This window comes from Aethalodelphis obliquidens, unplaced genomic scaffold, assembly GCF_003676395.1.
Source record: "Aethalodelphis obliquidens isolate GAN/ISIS:26980383/991018 unplaced genomic scaffold, ASM367639v1 scaffold93, whole genome shotgun sequence".
Classification (NCBI taxonomy): domain Eukaryota; kingdom Metazoa; phylum Chordata; class Mammalia; order Artiodactyla; family Delphinidae; genus Aethalodelphis; species Aethalodelphis obliquidens.
In genome coordinates, this window is record NW_020838037.1 from 1,778,371 (window position 1) to 1,805,450 (window position 27,080).

At 36.1% G+C, this 27,080-nt stretch overlaps 1 protein-coding gene and 1 pseudogene across 6 annotated transcripts in view; both read right to left on the minus strand.

Annotated features, from left to right (window-relative positions):
* The window catches only part of GRIA4 (glutamate ionotropic receptor AMPA type subunit 4), a 459,907-nt gene that overhangs the window by 338,117 nt on the left and 94,710 nt on the right, over window positions 1-27,080 (minus strand). The window lies entirely within an intron of this gene.
* LOC113614305 (60 kDa heat shock protein, mitochondrial pseudogene) lies at window positions 9,590-10,914 on the minus strand (annotated as a pseudogene).

A 27,080-nucleotide genomic window follows, 5' to 3' on the forward strand; every position in this document is an offset into this window, starting at 1 on the left:
CCAAGATCAAAATTGCTATCACATGTAACCTGGTTCTTACTCCTGCTTGGCCCCTGCTTACAATAATTCTTTCACTGATTTTTGACCCATGCCTTCTTAATCTACTTGTCTAGCTTGTTCTTTCTAAGGGCACAACAGTTTCCCAGACAAGATGACAGTTAGGCAGAGATTCCAGCCACTCCTTGAAACAGATCCTGCTGGAATAACAACAGAAGTCACCCTGGGCCCCTTAAAGAGACCAAGCGAGAGCTCCGTGACCCAACTAGGTAAGGTCAATAAGCCCCTTGCCAGCCTGAAGAAGCTACGGAAGACAGACCTTTGCCCTTCATCCTCCCAAAAAAGATTTCTTGTGTTCTATGTCTCTCAGGGGAAATTTGAGGTAGGAGATATGTGGGCACCAGGCCAAACAGCTGAAGTTTGTTCCCTGTGGACAGAAACTCCATAAAAGCAGAATGATGGAGGAAGCTGGGTCCTGCTCAGATAAGAGATAAAGGACCACATATTCCTCATTCTCAAAGTCAAGGAGACCTCCCTGATTACACATGTGCCGAAAAATTCCTTGGAGGTCGAAAAAGGAGGGGTGTCACCCCATAGTAAGTGATGTCAACTATCCATAGGCCTCTTCGCTAGAATACATCTTGGCTAAGAGATGCACATGCACATTAGCCAGACTCATCAAGAAAAAAAGGGAGAAGACTCAAATCAACAGAATTAGAAATGAAAAAGGAGGAGTAAAAACTGACACTGCATAAATACAAAGGATCATGAGAGATTACTACAAGCAACTATATGCCAATAAATTGGACAACCTGGGAGAAATTGACAAATTCTTTGAAAAGCACAACCTTCTGAGACTAAACCAGGAAGAAATAAAAAATATCAACAGACCAATCACAAGCACTGAAATTGAGACTGTGAATAAAAATCTTCCAACAAATAAAAGCCCAGGAACAGATGGCTTCACAGGTGAATTCTATCAAACATTTAGGAAGAGTAAACAGCTATCCTTTTCAAACTCTTCCAAAATATATCAGAGGGAGGAACACTCCCAAACTCATTCTATGAGGCCACCATCACCCTGATGCCAAAACCAGACAAAAAAGTCACAAAGAAAGAAAACTACAGGCCAATATCACTGAAGAACATAGAAACAAAAATCCTCAACAAATACTAGCAAACAGAATCCAACAGCACATTAAAAGGATCATACACCATGATCAAGTGGGATTTATCCCAGGAATGCAAGGATTCTTCAATATACACAAATCAAACAATGTGATAAATCATATTAACAAATTGAAGGAGAAAAACCATATGATCATCTCAGTAGATGCAGAAAAAGCTTTTGACAGAATTCAACACCCATTTATGATAAAAACCCTCCAGAAAGTATGCATAGAGGGAACTTACCTCAACATTATACAGGCCATATATGACAAACCCACAGCCAACATGATTCTCAGTGGTGAAAAACTGAAACAGTTTCCTCTAAGATCAGGAACAAGACAAAGTTGTCCACTCTCAGCACTATTATTCAACATAGTTTTGGAAGTTTTAGCCACAGAAATTAGAGAAGATAAAGAAATAAAAGGAATCCAAATCAGAAAAGAAGTAAAGCTGTCACTGTTTGTAGATGACATGGTACTATACATAGAAAATCCTAAAGATGCTACCAGAAAACTACTAGAGGTAATCAATGCATTTGGTAAAGTAGCAGGATACAAAATTAATGCACAGAAATATCTGGCATTCCTATACACTAATGATGAAAAATCTGAAATAGAAATTAAGGAGTCACTCTCGTTTACCATTGCAACAAAAAGAATAAAATACATAAGAATAAACCTACCTAAGGAGACAAGAGACCTGTATACAGAAAATTATAAGACACTGATGACAGAAATTAAAGTTGATACAAACAGATGGAGAGATATACCATGTTCTTGGATCAGAGGAATCAACATAGTGAAAATGACTATACTACCCAAGCAATCTACAGATTCAGTGCAATCCCTATCAAACTACCAATGGCATTTTTCATAGAACTAGAACATGAAATTTCACAATTTGTATGGAAACACAATAGACCCTGAATAGCCAAAGCAATCTTGAGAAAGAAGAACAGAGCTGAAAGAATCATGCTCCTAGACTTCAGCCTACACTACAAAACTACAGTAATCAAGACAGTATGGTAATGGCACAGAAACAGAACTATAGATTAATGGAACAGGATAGAAAGACAAGAGATAAACCCATGTAGGTATGGTCACCTTATCTTTGATAAAGGAAGCAAGAATATACAATGGAGGAAAGACAGCCTCTTTAATAATTGGTGCTGGGAAAACTGGACAGCTACATGTAAAAGAATGAAATTAGAACACTCCTTAACACCAAATACAAAAATAAAGTCAAAATCGATTAAAGACCTAAATATAAGGCTACACACTAAAAAATTCCTAGAGGAAAACATAGGCAGAACACTCTATGATATAAATCACAGCAAGATCTTTTTGACCCACCTCTTACACAAATGGAAATAAAAACAAAAATAAACAAATGGGACTAATGTAACTTAAAAGCTTTTGCACAGCAAAGGAAACCATACACAAGACGAACAGACAACCTCAGAATGGGAGAAAATATTTGCAAATGAAGCAACTGACAAAGGATTAGCCTCCAAAATTTACAAGCAGCTCATGCAGCTCAATATCAAGAAAACAAACAACCCAATCCATAAATGGGCAGAAGACCTAAATAAACATTTCTCCAAAGAAGATATACAGATTGCCAACAAACACATGAAAGGATGCTGAACATCACTAATCATTAGAGAAATGCAAATCTAAACTGCAATGAGGTATCACCTCACACCAGCCAGAAATTTTTTGATAACATTTATCAAAAAATAAATGTTAGAGAGCATGTTGAGAAAAGGGAACCCTCTTGCACTGTTGGTGGGAATGTAAATTGATACAGCCACTAATGAGAACAGTGTGGAGGTTCCTTAAAAAACTAAAAATAGAACTACCATACGACCCAGCAATCCCACTACTGGGCATATACCCTGAGGAAACCATATTTCAAAAAGAGTCATGTACCACAATGTTCATTGCAGCTCTATTTACAATAGCCAGGACATGGAAGCAACCTAAGTGTCCATCGACAGGTGAATGGATAAATAAGATGTGGCACATGTATACAATGAACTATTACTCAGCCATAAAAAGAAACGAAATTGAGTTATTTGTAGTGCGGTGGATGGATCTAGAGACTATCATGCAGAGTGAAGTAAGTCAGAAAGAGAAAAACAAATACTACATGCTAACGCATATACATGGAATTAAAAAAAAATGTTTCTGAAGAACCTAGGGGCAGGACAGGAATAAAGACGCAGACGTAGAGAATGGATTTGTGGACACGGGAAGGGGGAAGGGTAAGCTGGGATGAAGTGAGAGAGTGACATGGACATATATATACTACCAAATGTAAAATAGATAGCTAGTGGGAAGCAGCCACATATCACAGGGAGATCAGCTCGGTGCTTTGTGACCACCTAGAGGAGTGGGATAGGGAGGGTGGGACGGAGTCACAAGAGGGAGGAGATATAGTGATATATGTATACGTATAGCTGATTCACTTTGTAATAGAGCAGAAACTAACACACCATTGTAAAGCAATTATACCCCAATAAAGATGTTAAAAAAATTATTAAAGTTAAGGTAGTTGAGAGTCCAGTGATAAATAAAACCTCTGAAAATCATTTGAAATGTATATATTATCAAATTGTACTGTAGAAGTAAGAAAATTATTTTACTTCTTTATGTAAATGGAAGTCTGTTCTTCCTTCTATGCTCTCAGTGAAATCTACATTTAATCAGAGCTATAAAATGTGCTATAGTATAGGCTGGTGTCCTATCAATCTAGGATTTCTTATAGAACCAAAACCTTTGAGAATATAGCTAACATTTTTGCATATGGAAAAAGAAATAGTTGTAATGGATAAGAAATTTACAGAGAAATTATAAACATTGTCTAAGAAAAAATTATGCTTGTTACTACACCTAACTATTTGTATTTTAAATGTAAGTTATTATTTTTAATATTTGTGGCAGAGTCTACTAGCATCTATTCACTTCTTCTTCCTGGCATTCAGTTACACTACATTTCTGGGTCTCGCTTGCAGTTACTGGTGGCTGAGCAAGTAAGTCTTTCCCAATGGAAATCAAGTAGAAATGATATGATGAGCCACTTTCAAGCTTGACACATTTCACCTCTTATGTGTACTTTGTACTTTTTCCTGCTAGCTGATGGCAGATGACAGGGATGGCTTTATAGGATGCCAACACCACAAAATGAAAGGATCCCAGGTCCCCAAACACCAAATAGAGGAAAGCCCTTCTCCCGTTAACTTGAAAACCCACTATTGAGTTACGACTTCTCTTGTCTTCATCTTGAAATGTTTGGGTCTTTTTGTTATAGCAACCTATCATATTCTAGCCAGAACAGAGCTATATTGAGGCTTTTATGCCTGTTTAATATCCAACTATATTCCATATTCTCAGACCTGGCTCAAATTCACTATCTTCTGTGCAGCCTTCCTATTACTTTTATCTTGACGTAAATCGTATCTTCCTGACCAGATTTCTTATACTAATCTATTGACTATTAATTAGAGCGAAACATCTGCCTGTAGGCTTCTTGGCCATCGAATCAGAATAAGTTCCATATTCTTACTTCCAGTGGGGCCAAATCATGGATGGAAAGAAAGATTTCTCTAGTGTTAAATTCTAAAATATGTTTCAAACATGGAACTTCATATAGGGAAGACAGTGATATATAATAGAAAATGCGCTCAACAACATGCCTGCAACAAATGTAATGAATAGATGCAATAGTATTGTAAGTTATAGCATCTTTTGATTGTCATGGTTGGCAGCCCTGCAGGGTGCCAAAGTGAAACATAGTAAACAAGTAATTGATGTTTTCCCGCCTCAATCCAAAGATCAGTCTTATACTTATTTGACAACACATTGTTTAGTAATTCTCCATAAGATATAATATCTGTATGCCAGATTAAAAAAAAAAAAGAATTGAACAGCTATCAATTGTGATTGTCATCAAGTCTGACCTCGAAGACAGCAAGTTCTGAGTTGTTGGTTGATGGTGAATCCATTGCATTTGAGACCAGAAAAGCATATGCTTTGACTGCCATCATTATGTGGACATTAGGAAACCTAATCTAGACTGTTTATTAATAGAAGGCTTTCAAAGACACCTGATGAAACAGTCAGAATATACACAAACATGCACACACACACACAGATTTCTGGGTCTGTTCCAACTTGCTTAAGATCACAGAGTCATTCTGTACAGTGTAACTGTATTACATTCTAAAGCAGATATTATCATTGCAGTTGAATAAATATCTGCATTGGCATGTCTAGTTTGAGCAATACAGATTCCTGGTGAATCTGAATAAAATAATTATTTGGAAATACATCCATCAAGATGGGTTTACTAAATATGAACCAATTACATTTTGAAAGACAACTGATGTTATTTTATAATAGATTATACTAGTCTTAGGTCTAATAATATTTAGGTGCCAGGCTCAACTGTTGATTGAGGCCATTGTTAATTTGTGACATATCATTATTTTACTATGGGGACTTGTCCATCATTTATTATAGGGAAATGTCAACAAGGTTATGTAGAAGTGGTATCAGATCATTAAAATGTTAAGAAATTGAACACAGTCTAATTTTGTGACACATATTCTCCAGCACAATATCTTATATATAGAAGTTGCACCAATTACTTTGTCTCAATTATATGTTGATTTGGTTTCTCTTGTTTTTTAGAATTTAAAGTATTTCACAACTAATTTTTGTAACTCTTAGTTTAAAAATTACAAAAATAAGATTGAGATAATGAATTCCTAAAAAAGAAAAAAATATTTAATTTTAGTTTATCAAATATAGCCTCTAAATAATGTTTCTGTAAATTTGAATTTGGAAGTTGAGGTATAATTTCTACAATTCTCACATAAAAGAAGCTCAAAAATATTTTGTAAAACCTAAATCATGTAGACTTTGTCTAAAGGCCTTTCTAAGTTTAGTGGTTTCTGTATTATCATTATAACAAAGAAAATTAGCTTAGCATAGCTGTGCTCACTAAGTACCATACAAGTTCCAAAGCCTGCCACTGCACAAGTTAATTGTTTTACTGACAGCTGTACCTACTACTGGTCCTCTGGGTCAGTTGCTAATAATTGTTAAATTGTCCTTTTGTTACTTTAATGGTCACGAGCTACTTTAAATTTCCATTCTGGTTTCTGTTTGTGCATCTTTAAAATATTTTATGTTCTTAATTAGCATATATTAATTAATAATTCCTGAACTATTTTCCCTGAGTAATTTAACAACAAACCCAATTTTAAAAGCTTCTCATACAAGATAGAGAAACAGGTAGTTGAAAGTTTACTGAAAGCTTGTGTTCCCACAGATCATTCAGGAAAGAAAAAACACTTGCAGTTGATATTGGAATATATAATTCATGATGGTGTTTTTGTAAATTAAGCATGGGTTTAAGTTATTAACGCATTAGAGAAAAATTAGAAATTTCCCATAATCCTATCATTTTAACAAATAATTTCATTTTATAAATTTCCTTTGAGTATGTGTCCATAGGTACACAATTAAATGTATTCAGAATGTTTTTCTGTACTATGTTGCAATAGTAACCTGTTACTTAGTAGAAGAGTTTTGCTTAGATTTCTAATGATAAACACTATTTTTATATCTCCATCATGAAATTAAACATCTCATCATATACAAAAAAATATTGAGCAATATTTACCTTTCTAAATTGTATTTAAATTTAATATATGGCTTCTGTTTATGAAATCATTTCTCCAGTGCCTTTTTTAAACACTGTTTTCATATTTTTTGAGCATTCACTAGTTATGAGGAATGGCCTGAGGTCAAATGTACTTTTAAATCTGGACTGCAATGATTTATTCATAGGTAATTCACTCAAAGCTTTTTCAGTGTTTAAAAAAACAAAACAACAACAACAAAACTACATGAAAAAGATTCACTAAGTATGGTAAAGGGTACAAGTAATGTGATTTTTAAATTATGCACAAAATTAGGATTGTTTGAAGTGTTGAAATAATCTTTTTATTGAGAAGCAAATATGAATTGACTTTGAAATCTTTATGTCTATGGGAGGAAGTTTGCATTTCCATTTCTATGATATTTTCTCATTCCAAATAAGATTAAAAAACTTAGTGAATTAAATGGTTGACATAGCATGAATAGGAATATGCCTATAGACCTTTACAGTTCCCTTTAGTTTATCTTCGTTATCTGAAGATTTTACTTTTTCTATCTAGATATTCTACATATAAATCTCTTGGACAGTTTAACATGAATTAGATACACCAGTTCTTTATTATAGGGGAAAAAAATCCACCAATACTTTCCAGTGTCCTAGTATGAGATGTTGGCCACAGAGATGAACCGACCAATATGTGTATTCATTTGGTGAGACTGGCTTTCTTGATAAGTGTAAATTGAAGCCATTTTTCTAATTATTCATAATAACAATTATTTACATATATAATGATTTATAATCTATAACATCCATGTATTTTAAAGCTGAATCTTCTCAAAAAATGCTGTCATAAAGGGTAAAGGAAAGAAACACTGACATTTATTTCCAGCCAATTATTTTCAGAATATTTTACATTTAATTCTCACAAGTTTTCAAAATAAGTGTTGTGGTATCCCCATTTTACGAGGGTGAAACAGCAGTTCAGAGAGGTTTTAAACTTGTCCAATAGTACAGCTTTAGTAAAGTGCTGAGCCAGAATAGAATTAAGCCTCAAGGACTATATAGTTCCAAATCCTTAAGGACTGATGCCTCATCTTAAAAAGATTATATCAACAAAATTGCCTATAATGTATGGAACATGCTTAATCAATATTCATTTCATGAAATAACCTCTCTTTCCTGTATCGCCATCCCTGTAATATCTTCTTAAAGTCGCTCTCATAGAAATAGTGTTCCGAGTTAAAGAAGTGTATTTTATTGATATTTTCAAAGAGTGGCTGCTATTTTGTTCATTTTCAGTTTTTTTCCCCAAAGGGAATGTATAGATGAAATCCATATAAATCAAGTTCTATATAATGAGAAAAAGTTTGGACAGACTAAAACACAAGTATGCTGTAACACATGAAGGAATAATTTTTCTTCTCTTCATAATTTTATTTTTAGAATGTTGTTTTGAACTAAATTAGGTGAATAAATTTGAGTTACACAGGTCAGAGGTGTATTGTGTATACTTTGACAATAATCTGTCTGCTTTAGCAATGATTCACTATATTGATATTTATGATCTTCAAAAAAATAAACTGATGTTTGCTTAATAATGTGGCTGATAAATGGAATACTGACTGCCATATCAGTAAACAAAGGATGTCACAGCCATCAGCGATTGCAGCCACTGCCAACGGTGAGTTGGTGAGCCCTGAGGAAACTCAGGATATGAAAATACAGGATAGTGGTCCCAGGTAGCTGAGATGCATATCATGAGGAATGATTTCAGTGAGCCCAGACTCTTGCATCTTCCCATACATAGGAAAATGCTAAATTACTTAACTTGAGATATCTAGTTTTCTTTAATTAACAGTAATCTTTTGACATCCAGACTACCTGCCCTTTGTTGCAAAACTTTTATAATATATAACCTGGTTTCCCTCCTTGCCTCCTTGAAGCAGTTCTCTCAGGGTTACTTGAGATGCTGCCTCCCAGGATTGAAGTCCTAAAAATTCCCACCAAATAGAACATAACTCTCAACTTTTAGGTCGTGAATATTTTTTAAGCCAGCAGTAGTATATATTTGTGTATAGTATACAATCAAAATATTGTTTCTGCAAATTACTAAGTGAATTATTTTTTCCTCTATCTCCTTCAAGTATGGTTATGCCATTCATTTGTAACATAGTTAGGTATTTTTGTAGTATTATTATTTTTTGTATTCCATTTTGGGCTCCCCCTACATCCTGGTTTTGTCATATATTTTTGTTTGAGGGTACATCCTATAAGACAGTGCTACACAGAAAAGTATACTTAAAGAAGTATCAACCCTTTTACATTCTTTCATTTCCATTCCTACCCACATTATATTGGTAACCAATCTCATTATTTTCTGATTTATTTTTCTGATATTTCTTTTGAAGAGATTAGTGGATAAATGTGTTTTATTCATTGCCCTTTTTTCTTACATAAAGGATCGCATACTATAGGTACTCTTTCACATATCCTTTTTTTCATGATTGTACAAATGATTTTTTATTTAAAAATACAAAATAAATGATCTATAAGCATGGACAATGAAAATCATTATATATTGTCAACTGAAACTAGTAATTGAGGATTATAGTGAGTTTCTTAAATATCAGACAGCCTTTTCTTCATTTTCTTCAATTGACTTCTCTGAAATTATTGGTGAGAAACATTGTCTCAAGCATCCTGTCATAGTTCATTAGTAATGGTGAAGCACTGTTCTAGGAATTAGAACTTATCACCCTCTATACCATCCATTCCACTGATTTCCAGGATCTTTCTCTTCTTTAGCATCCAATAAAGAAGTTCTTACAAACTTAGTTGGATCAGTAATTCCCTTCTGCACCATATTCACAAAAGCTCCAAGCATAGCATCATAACCAACTTCTGAGGAATTTAGCATAATTTTCTCAATTATCAATAATCTTTCAACATCTACATTCTTAACAATGATAAGTACAAGAATTTTGAGTGTTCTTTGAATAATTTCTGTATCATTTTTTAAAATCTTCATTAGCTATAATTAGTGAGTCTAAGGCTGAAATGTAGCAAAGCAGAACACAACCCCCTCCCAGAACAATGCTTTGTTTAACAGCAACTCATGGAACATCAAGGGCATCTGTAAATATTTTTTCATTCACTGCAGCATAACTTGTTTAATTAACCTTCAGCACAGCTATTCTACTGAAAATTTTGCTAGAGTCCACTCAGTTTTTCCTTTTCACATTCTTTAATTATGATATCTGACTGCTCATTGATTTCTTGAATATGTTTTTCAATTTGAGACTGCTAACTTTTTCCTTTTAAGAGCAGAACTTCATCTTTGGTCATAATGACCTCTCCAACTTTTCCTAAGTCATGAGTCTGAAAATCATCATCATCATGATTTAGGGTCAATCTCTCTTCTCTGAACACTGAACCACCACTAGCTATTGCCATGTTTTTAAACAGGTTTTTTTCTATTGTCACAAACACCTGGAGCTTTGACTGCTACAATCTGAAGACCAACTTTTAGCCTATTCAAAAGGAGTGTATTTAGAGCCTCTCCATCAACATCTTCAGCAATTAGTATCAAGGGCTACAATGAACATTGGCAATTTCAAGGGCCAGTATAATAGACTAGATACTTTTTTTTCAGTCAATAGAACACAGGCATCCTGAAATACACATTTCTGATCTTTTGATGTATACAAAATATGAAGAAATATAAACTTCAACTTAATAATTTATAATTTCTAGTTCATCATTCGGGGGTTTTCTATCCTTTAACATGTCTACACCATTTATTCCAATCTTTTTCATTGCATTGGAAATTATATTGCCAATTTCTTTGTTTGCAGAAATCTTAGCAATCAGCAATTTCTTAAAGGGTTGGTACAAGTTTAGACTGTGTCCTAAGTTCAGCAATTACAGCACCTATATCTAACATTACACCTCTTCTGATTTCCACCGGCTAAACACCTTTGCTAATCTTCTCTAAGCCATCTTTGGTAATAGAGTATATCAGTAGGACAGCAGTGGTGGTAGGCCTATGGTCTTTTTATTTGTATCATTGGCAATATTTTTAACAAATATGCTTTTTCTGTCTCTGTGAATGGCTGCTTAAGTCTTTTTCTTATTTTGCCATTGGGTTTTTGATTCCTTTTTCTTCAGTTTTAAGAGTTCTTTATGTATTACGGATATTGGCTCTTGTGTTACACATTGCAAATGTTTTCTCCCAGTTAATAAATTGTCTGTGATATTGCTTATGTTATTGTCTTAGCTTCTTTTTTTAAACTTTCACTTTCACGTAGTCAAATTTATCAATGTTTTCTTTCATTTCCTCTAGAGTTTGTGAAATAGAAAGTATTTTCTTATTGTGAGGAGAAAGAGAAATTCATACCAGTGTTCTTCTAGTTCTTGTTTTCATTTTTTATATTTGCATTCCTGATCAATTTGGAGTTTATTTTGGTATATGGTGTGTGATATTTATCAAATTTTATTTTTTTCCAAATGGCCACCCAGTTGTTCTACAACCATTAATTAAAAAGTCCACCTTTGCCTCATTGATGCCCCACAGATTACCTTGATCATATAATAAGCTTCCTTATGTATTTGAATCTACTTCTGGGTTTTCCATTCTGTTCCTCTGTTCTCTTTATCTATTCATGTGCCAGTACCACACTATTTTAATTGCAGCTACTTTGAAGTATATCTTTATAGCTTTCTATCTGGCAGGGCTAATATCCTTTCATAGATTTTCTTTTTCAGTGTTTTCCTGCCTCTTCTTGTATGTTTGTTTTTCCATATGAACTTTATTATTATTTTCTACACCATAAAAAAGGCTGCTAATATTTTGATTAAGATTGAGCTAATTTTATAAGTTAATTAAGGGAGAACTGACATCTTTATAATGTTGAATAGTCTCATACAGGAAGAGGGGATGTCTCTTTACGTGTTCAAGTATACTTTTACTTCTTTCAGGTATGTTTTAAAGTTTTCCTTATAGAGGTAGCACATATTTCTTTTTAAGCTTATTCCAAAATATTTAATCTTCTTTGCTGCAGTTGTTAAAGGGGTTTTCTCTACCCATTCATATCTTTCTTAGACTACTTAAGAAACTCCCAGCAATCATCCATATCTTCCTTCAATCCTTTCTCTACACCAGATTCAGGGTGATCTTTTAAAACTGTAAATTTGTTCATTTTCTTTCAAAGTCCTTCAGAAGCTTCTACATTAAGATGAAGACCAAGTTCTTAGCTAAGCTTAACAAGTCTTCCATCTTCTGGCCTATACAGCCACTTCTCTGTGGACTTTGACCACACTGGTCATTTTTCTTTCTGTGGGGCCTTTGCCACCTACTCCCTCAGCCTGAAATGTTCCTCTGCACTTAACCACTATTCACTCACCTAGTGGCCTCTTAGTCACTTTTCATTACTCAGATCAGTACTATCTTGAGGATATCTTTCCTGATCCCTAAATTCAGCAAACATTTTGCAAGCTCTCATAGAACCTATAATTTTTATTAGCATTCCCTGCAATTGTAATTAAATAGTTAATTAGGTTATAAATTGATTAATAAAAACTTACGGGGAAAGAATTATTTCTTTGGTGGCTGCCAGAGAGTGTTGTGTATTATAGACACTCACTGAATGAAGAAAGTAAACGTGTCTTTTTAAACAAGTATTACATGTTAAGTTGTATTGAATAAGTATTTATTATATTTACAGACCTGGAGATATCTGTAAGCTTTTGAAATAAATTAGATAAAGATATATTTATAATTATAAAATATCAGTGAAGTTTTTGGTCCTCTTCTTTACTTTTTTGAGTATTTGTGCAAAATCAATTAAGTACTAGTAATTTTATTTTATTTTATTTCTTACAGAAAAGCATTGTCAGCACTTAAATGTACTATAACTAAAATATTAGATGAAGTATAATAGATTAATCCTATAAATATTCACAAGAAACTGCTCATTCTTTATACATCCCAGTAGGCTTTGGAATCTAATGCAGAAAAGGCAGAAGGTAATAGGTTTGATAATTTGGTAAATTAAAAATAAAGCCGTAGTCTTAATTTTCTTTTATGTTTGTAAGTGCATCAAAAAGTGAATTTATTTTTTCAGAAATGTAAAATATTTAAAAGGAATCTATCATTTTGTCTCCATTATGGAATAACTACTGTCTCTGCTTACCAATATTTATTTTTTGGTACATATAGGTTTAAAATAGTTCTAAGAAGAGTACACTTAAAAATGGTACTCTGGAAGAGTCATGCAGAGTTTGGGTCAAGAAGGCAGAATAGGAGGACCTGGGGTTCACTTATCCCCACAAGTATATCAAGAATGCAGCTACAAGTGGAAAATTCACACTGAGCACCTGCTGAGCACTAGCAGAGGACCTCAGACACCTAAAAGGACAAGAAAAGATCCTCGCGTAACTGGGTAGGACAAAAGAGAGAAAAGAAAGAAAAAGAAAAGAGGAAACAGGATTAGCTCCTCCTCTTGCAGAGGAGCTGAAGGAGATGAGAGGTTAACATAACTGGAGAGGCCCCCTCACTGGCAGCTCCATCAGCTGAGATGGAGGGAAGCTTTGGGGGCTATCGGAGGAAATTGTAGCAGCGGGCCTGTGGCAGATAGGACAGAGAGAGAATTTGACGGACAGTCTGTGCCACAGTTTTGGGCACCCCAGCCTGAGACAGGGGTCTGCCAGTGCTGGCGGGGGTTGGGTGCTGAAACATGGGGTTTGGAGAGCAGACCCAAGTAGAGGACTGCTATTGGCTGCATGGAGACAGCCTGAGGGGATGGGAACGAGGGGCTCCACAGCCAGGAATGCTCCTGGAGGAAGCATGGACTGCAATGGAAGGCATCAGTGCTGAGTGGCACACAAAGGGCAGGGCCACCATTGAGGCCTCTCTCCTCACACACCAGCCCCTGCTCCATGGGTAATGAGAGGGACTCCCACCAAAGCAAGCACTCATGCACCAATCAGTCACCACCTTTTGTCCCCCCACCTAAGCAAGCAAGAGTGACCCAGTCAGTAGCTGCATGCCCCATCCCACTAAAATGGGCCATCCTGCTCCCAGTCCCTGCCTTCACCTCATCTCTCCTGGGTGGGGAGCAGATGCCTGAGGGTGACACACATGCAGAGGTGGGACCAAAACCAAAGCTGAACCCCAGGGGCTATGTGACTAAGGAAGAAGAGCTGAAATCTCTCACTGCACCTGCACATGCTGCAGATTAAACCACTGTGATCAGCTTGGTAAACCCAGCACCTGCAGAACATCTGAATGGACAATGGGGTGCTTCCACAACTGAGACTGGTCTAGCTTTAGCAACTGTAGACTTTGTGGGCACGTGTACATGAAAGTAGGGCCAGGTCAGAGTCTGATCTGCCCCTACAGTGCCCACAGTGTGTCCAGAGACCTAATAAGAGGTCTTGGAGAGCCTTCAAGGGAGGCAGGGGTTGGCTATGGCTCACTGTGGGGGCAAGGACACTGATAGCAGAGGACCCAGGGAAGTTTTTAACTTATTCATTTATTATTTTTATTTCTTACATTTTTTAATATATATTGTATTTCTTTATTTTTATATTATTTTTTGTTTTCGGGGGGTTTGGTTTGGGGAGGTTTTTTGGTTGTTGTTGTTTCTTTGCTTTTTTGTTTGGGTTTTTCTGTTTTTTGTTTTTGTTAGTTTTGTTTTTATTGTTTGTTTTGGTTTCTGGTTTTTTTGTTTCATTGTTTACTTTGTTTCTGTCTTGTTTTTTGTTTTTATTGTTTGTCTTGGTTTTTGTTTGTCTGTTTGAATGTTTTGTTTTGGCTGTGCCACAAAGCTTGTGGCGTCTAGGTTCCCCTGCTGGGGGCTGAACCTGAGCTCCCAAGGGGGAGCACCGAGTCCTGGCCACTGGACTGCTAGGGAATTCCCGGCCTCAGGGAATATTAATTAGCATGAGCTCTCCTGGAGGTCCCCATCTTGGCACTATGACCCAGCTGCAACCAACTGCCTGCAAATTCCAGTGCTAGAACACCTCAGGCCAAACAACCAGAAACACAGGAACACAGCCCAACCCATCAGCAGAAAAGCTGGCTAAAGTCATGCTAAGCTCACAGACACACCAAAACACACCACTTGACATGGCCCTGATCACCAGAGGGACAAGACTCAGCTCCACCCACCAGAGGGCAGGCCCCAGTCCCTCCCACCAGGAGGCCTACACAATCCCTGGGACCAAGCTCACCCACCAGTGGCAGACACCAGAAGCAAAAGGAACTACAACCCTGCAGCCTGTGGAAAGGACACCACAAACACAGCAGAAAAAGTAAGACAACAAAGAAATATGCTGCAGAAGAAGGAGCAAGGTAAAAACCTGTAAGACCAAGAAAATGAAGAGGAGACAGGCAATCTACCTGAAAAAGAATTCAGAGCAATGATAGTAAAGATGATCCAACATCTCTGAAAAAGAATGGAGGCAGGGATCCAGAAGATACAAGAAATGTTTAACAAGGACCTAGAAGAACTAAAGAACAAACAGTGATAAACAATACAATAACTGAAATGAAAATACACTGGAAGGAATCAATAGCAGAATAACTGAGGCAGAAGAAAGGCTAAGTAAGCTGGAAGATAGAATGGTGGAAATCACTGCCATGGAACAGAATAAAGAAAAAAGAATGAAAAGAAATGAGGACAATCTCAGAGACCTCTGGGACAAGAAAAACACACCAACATTAGAATTACAGGGGTCCCAGAGGAAGAAGAGAAAGAGAAAGAGACTGAGAGAATATTTGAAGGAATTATATTAGGAAACTTCCCTAACATGGGAAAGGAAATAGTTATCTACATCCAGGAAGTGCAGAGAGTCCCATACAGGATAAACCCAACAAGGAACATGCTGAGACACAAATTAATCAAACTAACAAAAATTAAATACAAAGAAAAATATTAAAAGCAGCAAGGGAAAAGCAACAAATAAGATACAAGGGAATCCCCATAAAGTTATCAGCTGTTTTTAAAGAAGAAACTCTACAGGCCAGAAGGAGTGGCAGGATATATTGAAAAGGAAAAACCTACAACCAAGAATAATTTACACAGCAAAGCTCTCATTCAGATTTGATAGAGAAATCACAAGCTTCAGAGACAAGCAAAAGCTAAGAGAATTCAGCACCACCAAACCAGCTTTAAAACAAGTGCTAAAGCAACTTCCTTAGGTGAGAAACACAGGAGAAGAGAACAAAAGAGGAAGGGAAGAAAAAAGATCTACAGAAACAAACCCAAAACAATTAAGAAAATGTCAAGAGGAACATACATATTGATGACTATCTTAAATGTAAATGGTTTAAATGCTCCAATCAAGACACAGACTGGCTGAAGGGATACAAAAACAAGACCCGTATATATGCTATCTACTAGAGACCCACTTCTGACCTAGGGACACGTACAGACTGAAAGTGAGGGGATGGAAATAGATACTCCATGCAATACTCATATCAGATAAAATAGTCTTTAAAATAAAGACTGTTACAAGAGACAAGGAAGGACACTACATAATGATCAAGGGATCAATCCAAGAAGAAAATATAACAATTGTAAATATATATGCACCCCACATAGTGAGCACCTCAATACAAAGGCAAATTCTAACAGTTATAAAAGGGGAAATCAACAGTAACAGAAAAATAGTGGGGAACTTTAACACCTCACTTACACCAATGGACAGATCATCCAGACAGAAAATTAATAAGGAAACAGAAGCCTTAAATGACACATTAGACTAGATAGACTTAATTGATATTTATAAGACATTCCATCCGAAAGCAACACAATACAACTTTCTTCTCAAGTGCACATGGAATATCCTCCAGGATAATCACATCTTGGATCACAAATCAAGCCTGGGTAAATTTAAGAAAATGGAAATCATATCAAGCATCTTTTCTGACCACAACACTATGAGATTATAAATCTATTACAGGAAAAAAAAGAGTTAAAAGCACAAACACATGGAGGCTAAAAAATATGTTACTAAATAATCAATTGATCACTTAAGAAATCAAAGAGGAAATAAAAAAAAAATACCTAGAGACAAATGATAACAAAACCCCAGTGATCCAAAACCTATGTGACACAGTAAAAGCAGTTCTAAGAGGGAAGCTTATAAGAATACAATCTTACCTCAAAAAAAAGAAAAATCTCTAATAAACAACCTATCATTACACCTAAAAGCAACTAGAGAAAGAAGAACAAACAAAACACAAAGTTAGTAGAAGGAAAGAAATCATAAAGATCAGAGCAGAAATAAATGAAATAGAGAAGAAAAAAACAATAGCAAATATCAATAAAACTAAAAGCTGGTTCTTTTAGAAGATAAACCAAACTAATAAAACTTTACTAAGACTCATCAAGGAAAAAAAGGAAGAGGACTCAAATCAAAGATTAGAAGTGAAAAAGCAGGAGTTATAACTGGCACCACAGATGTACAAGGATTATAAGACATTACTACAAGCAACCATATGCCAAAATAATGGACAACCTAGAAGAAATGGACAAATTCTGAGAAAGGTAAAACCTTCCAAGATTGAACCAGGAAGAAATAGAATATATGAACACAATCACTGTAAATACAATAATTTCACAATTACTGAAATTGAAACTGTGATTAAAAATCTTTCAACAAACAAAAGTCCAGGACCAGATGGCTTCACAGGCAAATTCTATCAAACATTTAGAGAAGAGTTAACACCTATCCTCCTGAAACTCTTCCAAAAAAATTGCAGTGGAAGGAACACTCCCAAGATCATTCTACAAGGCCACCATCACTCTGATCCCAAAACCAGACAAAGATATCACAATAAAGAAAATCACAGGCCAATACCACCAATGAACATAGATGCAAAAATCCTCAACAAAATACTAGCAAACTGATTCCAACAACACATTAAAAGGATCATACAACATGATCAAGTGGGATTTATCCCAGGGATAACAGAATTCTTCAATATTGGCAAATCAATCAGTGTGATACACTACATCGACAAATTGAAGAATGAAAACCGTATGATTATCTTAATAGATGCAGAAAAAGCTTTTGACAAATTCAACAACATTTATGGTAAAAACTCTCCATAGAGAAGGCATAGAGGGAATCTTCCTTAACATAATAAAGGCCATATATGGCAAACCCACAGCAAACATCATTCTCAATGGTGAAAAACTGCAAGCATTTCCTCTACAGCAGGAACAAGACAAGGATGTCCACTCTCACCACTGTTATTCAGCATAGTATTGGAAGTCCTAGCCATGGTAATCAGAGAAGAAAAAAACATAAAATGAATCCAAATTGAAAAAGAAGATGTAAAGCTGTCACTGTTTGCAGATGACATATACATAGGAAACCCTAAAGATGCCACTACTAGAGCTAATCAATGAATTTGGAAAAGTTGCAGTACACAAAATTAATACACAGAAATCTTTTGTATTCCTATACACTAACAATGAAAGATCAGAAAGAGGAATCAAGGAAACAATCCCATTTACTGTCCCAACAAAAAGAATAAAATACCTAGGCATAAACCTACCTAAGGAGACAAAAGACCTGTATTCAGAAAACTGTAAGATACTGATGAAAGAAATAAAAGATGACACAAACAGATAGAGAAATATACCACATTCTTGGATTGGAAGAATCAATATTGTAAATGATTATACTACCTAAAGTGGTCTACGGATTCAATGCAATCCCTATCAAATTACCTATGGCATTTTTCACAGAATTAGAACAAAAAAATTTTACAATTTGTATGGAAACACAAAAGTCCATGAATAGCCAAAACAATATTGATAAAGAAAAACACAGCTGGAGGAATCAGGCTCCCTGACTTCAGACTATACTACAAAACTACAGTAATCAAGACAATATGGTACTGGCACAAAAACAGAAATATAGATCAATGGAAAAGGAAAGTCCAGAGATAAACCCACGCACATATGGTCACCTAATCTATGACAAAGGAGGCAAGAATATACAATGAAGAAAAAATAGTCTCTCCGATAAGTGGTGCTGGGAAAACTGGACAGTTTCATATAAAAGAGTGAAATTAGAATACTCCCTAACACCATAAAGAAAAATAAACTCAAAATGGATTAAAGACCTAAATGTAAGACTGGATACTATAAAAATTTAAGAGGAAAACATTCACAGAACACTCTCTGACATAAATCACAACAAGATCTTTTTATGATCCACCTCCTAGAGTAATGAAAATAAAAACAAAAATAAACAAATGGGACCTAATTAAACTTGAAAGCTTTTGCACAGCAAAGGAAACCATAAACAAAATGAAAAGACAACCCTCAGAATGGGAGAAAATATTTGCAAACAAAGCGACCAACAAGGGATTGATCTCCAAAATATACAAATAGCTTATGCATCTCAATATCAAAAAAACAAACAAGCAAGTCAAAAAATAGGCAGATAATCTAAATAGACTTTTCTCTGAAGAAGACATACAGATGGTTAAAAGTACATGAAAAGATGCTCAACGCCACTAATTATTAGAGAAATGAAAATCAAAACCACAATTAGGTATCACCTCACCCCCTTCAGAATGGCCATCATCAAAAAATCTACTAACAATCAGTGGTGGAGAGGGTGTGCAGAAAAGGGAACCCTCCTACACTGTTGCTGGGAATGTAAACTAGTACAGCTACTGTGGAGAACATTATGGAGTTCCTTAAAGATCTAAAAATAGAGCTACCGTATGATCCAGCAATCCCACTCCTGGGCATATATCCAAATAAAACTATAATTCGAAAAGATACATGCACCCCAATGTTCACTGAAGAACTATTTACAATAGCCAGGACATGGACACAAACTAAATGTCCATCAACAGAGGAATGGATAAAGAAAATGTGGTATTACTCAGCCATAAAACAAAACAAAATTGAGTTATTTGTAGTGAGGTGGATGGACCTAGAGTCTGTCATACAGAGTGCAGTAAATTAGAAAGAGAAAAACAAACACCGTATGCTAATCCCAAATATATATGGAATCTAAAAAAAAAATGGTCATGAAGAACCTTTGGGTAAGACGGGAATAAAGCCACAGACCTACTAAAGTATGGACTTGAGGATATGGGGAGGGTGAAGGATAAGCTGGGACAAAGTGAGAGAGTGGCATGGACATATAAACACTACCAAATGTAAAATAGATAGCTAGTGGGAAGCATCCGCATAGCACAGGGAGATCAGCTCGGTGCTTTGTGACCACCTATAGGGGTGGGATAGGGGGTGTGGGTGGGAGGGAGGGAGACGCAAGGGGGAAGAGATATGGGGATATATGTATATGTATAACTGATTCACTTTGTTATAAAGCAGAAACCTACACACCATTGTAAAGCAATTATACTCCAGTAAAGATGTTAAAAAAGAAAAAAAGAAAATGTGGTAATATATACAATGGAATATTACTCATCCATAAAAAAGAACAAAATAATGTCATTTGCAGCAATATGGATGGACCTAGAGATTGTTATTCTGAGTGAAGTAAGTCATTCAGAGAAAGCCAAATATCATATGATATTGCTTATATGTGGAATCTGAGAAAAAGGGTACAAATGAAATTATCTACGAAACAGAAATAGAGTTACAGATGTAGACAACACAATATGGTTACCAGGTGATAAGGCGGGGGTGGGGGGAGGGATATATTGGAATATTGGGATTGATATATACACACTACTGTATATAAAATAGATAACTAATAAGGAACTACTGCATAGCACAGGGAACTCTACTCAACACTCTGTAATGGCCTATATGGGAAAAGAATCTAAAAAAAAAGAATGGATATGTATATGTATTACAGATTCACTTTGCTGTACACCTGAAACTAACACAACATTATGAATCAACTATACTCCAAAAAAAATTCTATTTCGTCCTTTCACTTAATGTTATTTCACAAATACTTCTCAGTACTGCTTTATATTTTTGAAACCTATCATTTTTAAATTGTCTTTATTATTTATTTATTTTATTTTTATTTTTCTCTGAATTGGGTCTTAGCTGCGGCACGCGGGATCTTCTTTGACGCATGTGGGATCTTTCGTTGTGGCACGTGGGCTCTTCGTTGTAGTGCACAGGCTTCTCTCTAGTTGTGGTGCATGGGCTCAAGGGTGCGTGGGCTCTATAGTTGTGGCATGCAGGCTCCAGAGCACATGGCCTTTGTAGTTTGTGGCACACAGGCTCTAGTTGAGGCACACGGGCTCAGTAGTTGTGGCACGCAGGCTTAGTTGCCCTGCGGCGTGAGGGATCTTAGCTCCTGACCAGGGATCAAACCTGCATCTCCTGCATTGTAAGGCAGATCCTTTACAACTGGACTTCCAGGGAAGTCCCTGAAACATATCATTTTAATGGAGATATAAGTTTCATTACAATGACATCTCCAATCTCTTTAACAATTTATCAATTTTTGAGGTTTTTTTTTTTTTAGGAATTACTGCAACTACATAGCCCTGCCTACTCAGCTCCCTGTGCAAACATGTTGTAATGTCTTTGTACAGAACTTTTTAATTACTTAAGTTTTGAATTATTTCTTTGGAATAAATTATAAGAAATGGCATTATGAATCAGAAGGTTGAATAAAATCATTTCGTTTTAATATTAAATTCTTCTCCAAGAGAACAATAACAAATTACTATTTAATTGATATTTATTCATAAGTCTCTCTGTTCTATTGCATCTTCACATGTGTAATTTGATTGTCCTTATTTTAAATACATTATTAGATGTGGATAAGAATCCCTGCCAACACCGGGCAAGTCATTTATCCTATCTGTTCTTCAGTTTCCTTAACTTTAAATGGCGATAATATCACATATCTTATAGGACTAAATGCATTAATATATGCAAAATGTTTAGAACAATGGCTGGCATACCTCAAACACTATGTATGAGTGATATCAGCATCATGGTGACGTGAGATGTTTCTACTTTTTGTCCCCTTTTCAACCAAGAATTAGACACCCTTCCATGAACAAAAGCACATTTTCTGGGAGTTGTGGGATCCAACATTACATGACAAGGAACCTAGGAGAAGTCTTGCCCATTTGTGCATCCAAACCAGGCAGACAGACTGTTCAGGCTGTGGAACTGGCAAAGTAGCCAACCTGTCTCAACCCCTGTTGCCAAGGTCAGGAAAAGAACCTGGAGAGTGCTGACCTGGTAAGATACCTACAAATGAGAGAGAAACTGTAGAAGTCCAGCCTCTTAAGGGGAAATTCTAGCACACCGTTGGAGAAAAAAATGTATATGAGTTATAGAATGCAGTGAAGATGGTAAGAATTTTAACAGTGCTGTCACCACTCCCACCCCCTCATCCCATGCAACACCACATGGGGATGACCTATCAAGCAGTGGCCTCCTTTCTTGCAAAGGAAAAGGACAGCAGTAAACCCATTTCTCTCCAGCAGCACCCAGAGTACTGAGGCAAGATCTCCATGACTGGGAAGAGGGAGCTGATCAAGAAAAAGGAAGATAACGATATCAAAGGGATTAAAGGGATGCAGTTCCTGCAGACTGCACTGCAGACTTCATCAGGAAGCCCACCTGTGAGTTTTTGGGAGTACCTTACCTGAGTATCTCCCTACTAGGTCTGTAGGCACCCCCAATGCCACAAGTGGTAAACACACACCACCCACCACACTGAGGCAGCTTCTTGTGCATGTTCCAAAGTGCAGAGGGAAGATTGAGCTACAGCAGACAGGAAATACACTCAGAAAACAGACCAGGGTCTGTGGGCAAGGGAGAAACCACAAATTTCAGCTATGGTGCCACCTTTTGAAAAACAAAAGAAAGGCTTCCAGTAGCAGTCTGGTGAGTTGTAAGAACCAGATAAGACATCAAAGCTTAAGAATTCTGCCACAAGAGGGAGCAAGAAGAGTAGAATGTACCTATACAAAGGCAGAGAAAAACGCAGATTTTTTTTTTCTTGGGGTCTCATATTGGAAAAGATACAGCAGCAATGAATAGAATAACCTAGCTGAAGGAAACTAGCAAAGATTTAAGGTGTCTGCTATGTCAAATATGAAAGCAGCAATGTAAAACTACAAAGAACATCAAAAAAATCAAGGGAATGGGGACTTCCCTGGTGGCGCAGTGGTTGAGAGTCCGCCTCCCGATGCAGGGGACACGGGTTCATGCCCTGGTCTGGGAGGATTCCACGTGCCACGGAGCGGCTGGGCCCGTGAGCCGTGACCGCTGAGCCTGCGCATCTGGAGTTTGTGCTCCGCGACGGGAGAGGCCACAGCAGTGAGAGGCCCGTGTACCGAAAAAAAAAAAAAAAAAATCAAGGGAATGTTATTATCAAAAGATAAAAATAATTCTCCAATACTGAGCTCAAGGTCATGGAGGTTCATGATCTAATACATAAATAACTAAAAATAGCTGTTTTTAAAGAAACTCAACAAGCTACAAGAAAACTCAGAAAGACATTTCAATGAAATCATGAAAAAAATACATGATCAAATTGAGATATTTATGAAAAGAACTAAACAGAAATTCTGAAGCTTAAAAAATCAATGAATGAAGTAAAATATACAATAAAGAGCATCTGCAGTAGAGCAGGACAAATGAAGACGTAATAAATGAGTTAGAGGACATAGATGTTGAAATAACTCACTTAGAAGAGAAAAAAGAATGAAAAAGAACACAGAAAGTCTATGTGATCTATGGGATTCCATAAAAAGCACAAAGAATAATCAGAGTCCAGAAGGAGAAGAGAGGGCAAAGGGGATAGAAAGTTTATTTAAAGAAATAATAGCTGAGAACTTCCCAAACCTGGGAGAGAATTGGACATCCAAGTTCATGAAGCTGATAGCTCACCCTATTATTTCAATGCAAAAAGACCTTCTCCAAGACACATTGTAAGGAAACTGTCAAAAATCAAAGATAAAGAAAAATTCTAAAAGCAGCCAGGGATTGATTGTAACCTACAAAGAAACCTCCATTAGGCTATCAGTATAAATGTATAAATGTATCAGTACCATGTATAAAATCAACATACAGAAATCAGTTGCACTAACAACCATACACAAACAACAAAACAGCTGAAAAGTAAATAAAGAAAACTATCACATTCATAGTAGCATCAAAAACAATAAAATACTTAGGAATAAATTTGACTAAGGATGTATAAGATTTGTACAATGAAAACTACAAGACTTTGATGAAAGAAACTGAAGAAGACACACATAAATGGAAAGATGGCTGGGTTCATGGATCTGAAGAATTAATATTATTAAAATGTACATACTACCCAAAGCCATCTATAGATTCAATGCAATCCCTGTCAAAATTCCAGTGACATTTTTCACAGAAATAGAAAAAGAACTGTCCTAAAATTTGTATGTATTCACAAAAGACTCCAAATAGCCAAAGCAATCTTGAAAAAGAAAAACAAAGCTGAAGACATCACATTTTCTGATTTCATACTGTATTACACACCTATAGTAATAAATTAGAACAGTATGGTACTGCCATAAAAATAGACACATAGACCAATGGAATAGAATCAAGAGCACAGAAACAAACTCCCACATTTTCAGTCAACTAATATTTGACAAGGGAGCCAAGAACACTCAATGAGGAAAGAATAGTCTCCAACAAATGGTGTAAAAACTTGATAACCACATGAAGAAGAAATTGGACCCCTCTCTTACCTCACTCTGAAAAATTTACTCAAAGTGGATTAAAGACTTAAACATAAGACCTAATATGATAAAACTCCTAGAAGAAAACATAGGGAACAGTTCCTTGACATTGGTCTTGGCAAAGATTTTTTAGATAAGACACTGGAAGCACAAAACCAAAAATCAACAAGTGGGACTACATCAAACTAAAAAGATTCTGCACAGCAAAAGAAACAATTAACAAAATGAAAAAGAAACCTGTGGAATGGGAGAAAATATTTGCAAACCATATTGGATTAGGGTTAACATCCAAAAATATATAATGAACTCATATAATTTGATGAAAAAATCTGTTTAAAAAATGAGCAGAGGAACTAGACATTCTCCAAAAAAGACATCCAAATAGCCAACATGTACATAAGAAGATACTTGACATCACTAGTCATCAGGTGAATACAAATAAAAAATCAATGAGGTATCACTGCACATCTGTTAAAATGGCTATCATCAAGTAGACAAGAGATAACAAGTGTTGGCGAGGATGTGGAGATATTTACTATTGGTGGGAATGTAACTTGTATAGCCACTATGGAAAGCAGTATGAAGGTTCCTCAAGAAATTAAAAATAGAACTACCATTTGATCCAGCAATTCAACTTCTGGATATACAGGCAAACCTTGGAGATATTTCTGGTTCGGTTCCAGACCCCTGCAATAAAGTGAATATCACAACAAAGAAAGTCATGCAAATTTTTTGGTTTCTGAGTGCAGATAAAAGTTATCTTTGCACTATACTGTAGTTTATTAAGTGAGCAACAGCATTATATCTAAAAAACAATGCACATACCTCAATGTAAAATGGTTTAATGCTAAGAAGTGCTAACCATCACCTGAGCCTCCAGCGAGTGCTAATGTTTTTGCTGGTGGAGGATCTTGCCTTGATGTTGATGGCTGCTAACTGATCAGTGGTGGTTGCTGAAGGTTGGGGTGGCTGTGGTACTTCCTTAAAATAAAACAACACTGAAGTTTGCTGTATCAATTGACTATTCCTTTCACAAACAATTTCTCTGTAGCATGCAATGCTGTTTGCTAGCATTTTACCCACAATAGAACTTTCAAAATTAGAGTCAATCCTCTCAAATCCTCCTGCTATTTCATCAGCTAAGTTTATGTAATATTCTAAACCCTTTGTTATCATTTCAACAATCTTCACAGTGTCTTCACCAAAAGTAGATTCCATCTCAATAAATCACTTTCTTTGCTCATCCATAAAAAGCAACTCTTCATCTGTTGAAGTTTTATCATGAGATTGCAGCAATTCTTTCTGTCACGTCTTCAGGCTCCACTTCTAATTCTAGCTCTCTTGCTATTTCCACCACATATGCAGTTACTTCCTCCACTGAAGTCTTGAATCCCTCAAAGCCATCCATGAGGGTTAGAATCAACTTCTTCCAAACTCCTATATATGTTAATATTTTGACCTCTTCCCATGAATATTAATGTTCTTAATGGCATCTAAAATGGTGAATCCTTTCCTTTACTTTGCCCAGATCCATAAGAGGAATCACTATCGATAATAAGACTTGAAAGGCAAAATTATGCCTTGATCCATGGGCCGCAGAACAGATGCTATGTTAGCAGGCATGAAAACAACATGAATCTCACTGTACCTCTCCATCAGAGCTTTTGGGTGGCAAGATGCATTGTCAATGAGCAGTAATATTTTGAAAGGAATTATTTTCCTGGGCAGTAGGTCTCAAGAGTGGGCTTAAACTATTCAGTAAACCATGCTGTAAACTGATGTGCTGTCATCCAGGCTCTGTTGTTCCATTTATAGAGCATAGGCAGAGTAGATTCAACATAATTCTTAAGGGGCCTAGGATTTTGGAAATGATAAATGAGCACTGGCTTCAACTTAAAGTTGAAGTTAGCCTCTAACAAGAGAATCAGTCTGTCCTTTAAAGCTTTAAAGGCTTCTCTAGCTTTGAAAGTCTTAGAAGCCATCTCCTTCCAATATAAGGCTGTTTCATCTACATTGAAAATTTGTTGTTTAGTGTGGCTAACTTTATTAGTTATTTTAGCTAGATTTTCTGGATAACTTGTGGCAGCTTCCACATTAGAACTTGCTGCTTCACCTTGTACTTTTATGTTATGGAGATGGCTTATCTCCTTAAACCTCAAGAACCAACCTCTGCTAAGCTTCAAATTTTTCTTCTGTAGCTTCCTCATCTCTCTCAGTCTTCATAGGATTGAAGAGAGTTAGAACCTTTTTCTGGATTAGGCTTTGGCTCAAGGGAATATTGTGGCTGGTTTGATCGTCTATACACACCAGTAAAACTTTCTCTGTATTAAACATAAGACTGTTTTGTTTTCTTACCATTTCTGTGTTCACTGGAGTAGCACTTTTAATTTCCTTCAAGAACTTTTTCTTTGCATTCATGGCTTGGCTACCTGTTTGGTGCAAGGGGCCTAGCTTTCTGCCTATTTAGACTTTCAACATGCCTTCTTCACTAAGCTTAATCATTTTTAGCCTTTTATTTAAAGTGAGAGGCATGTGACTC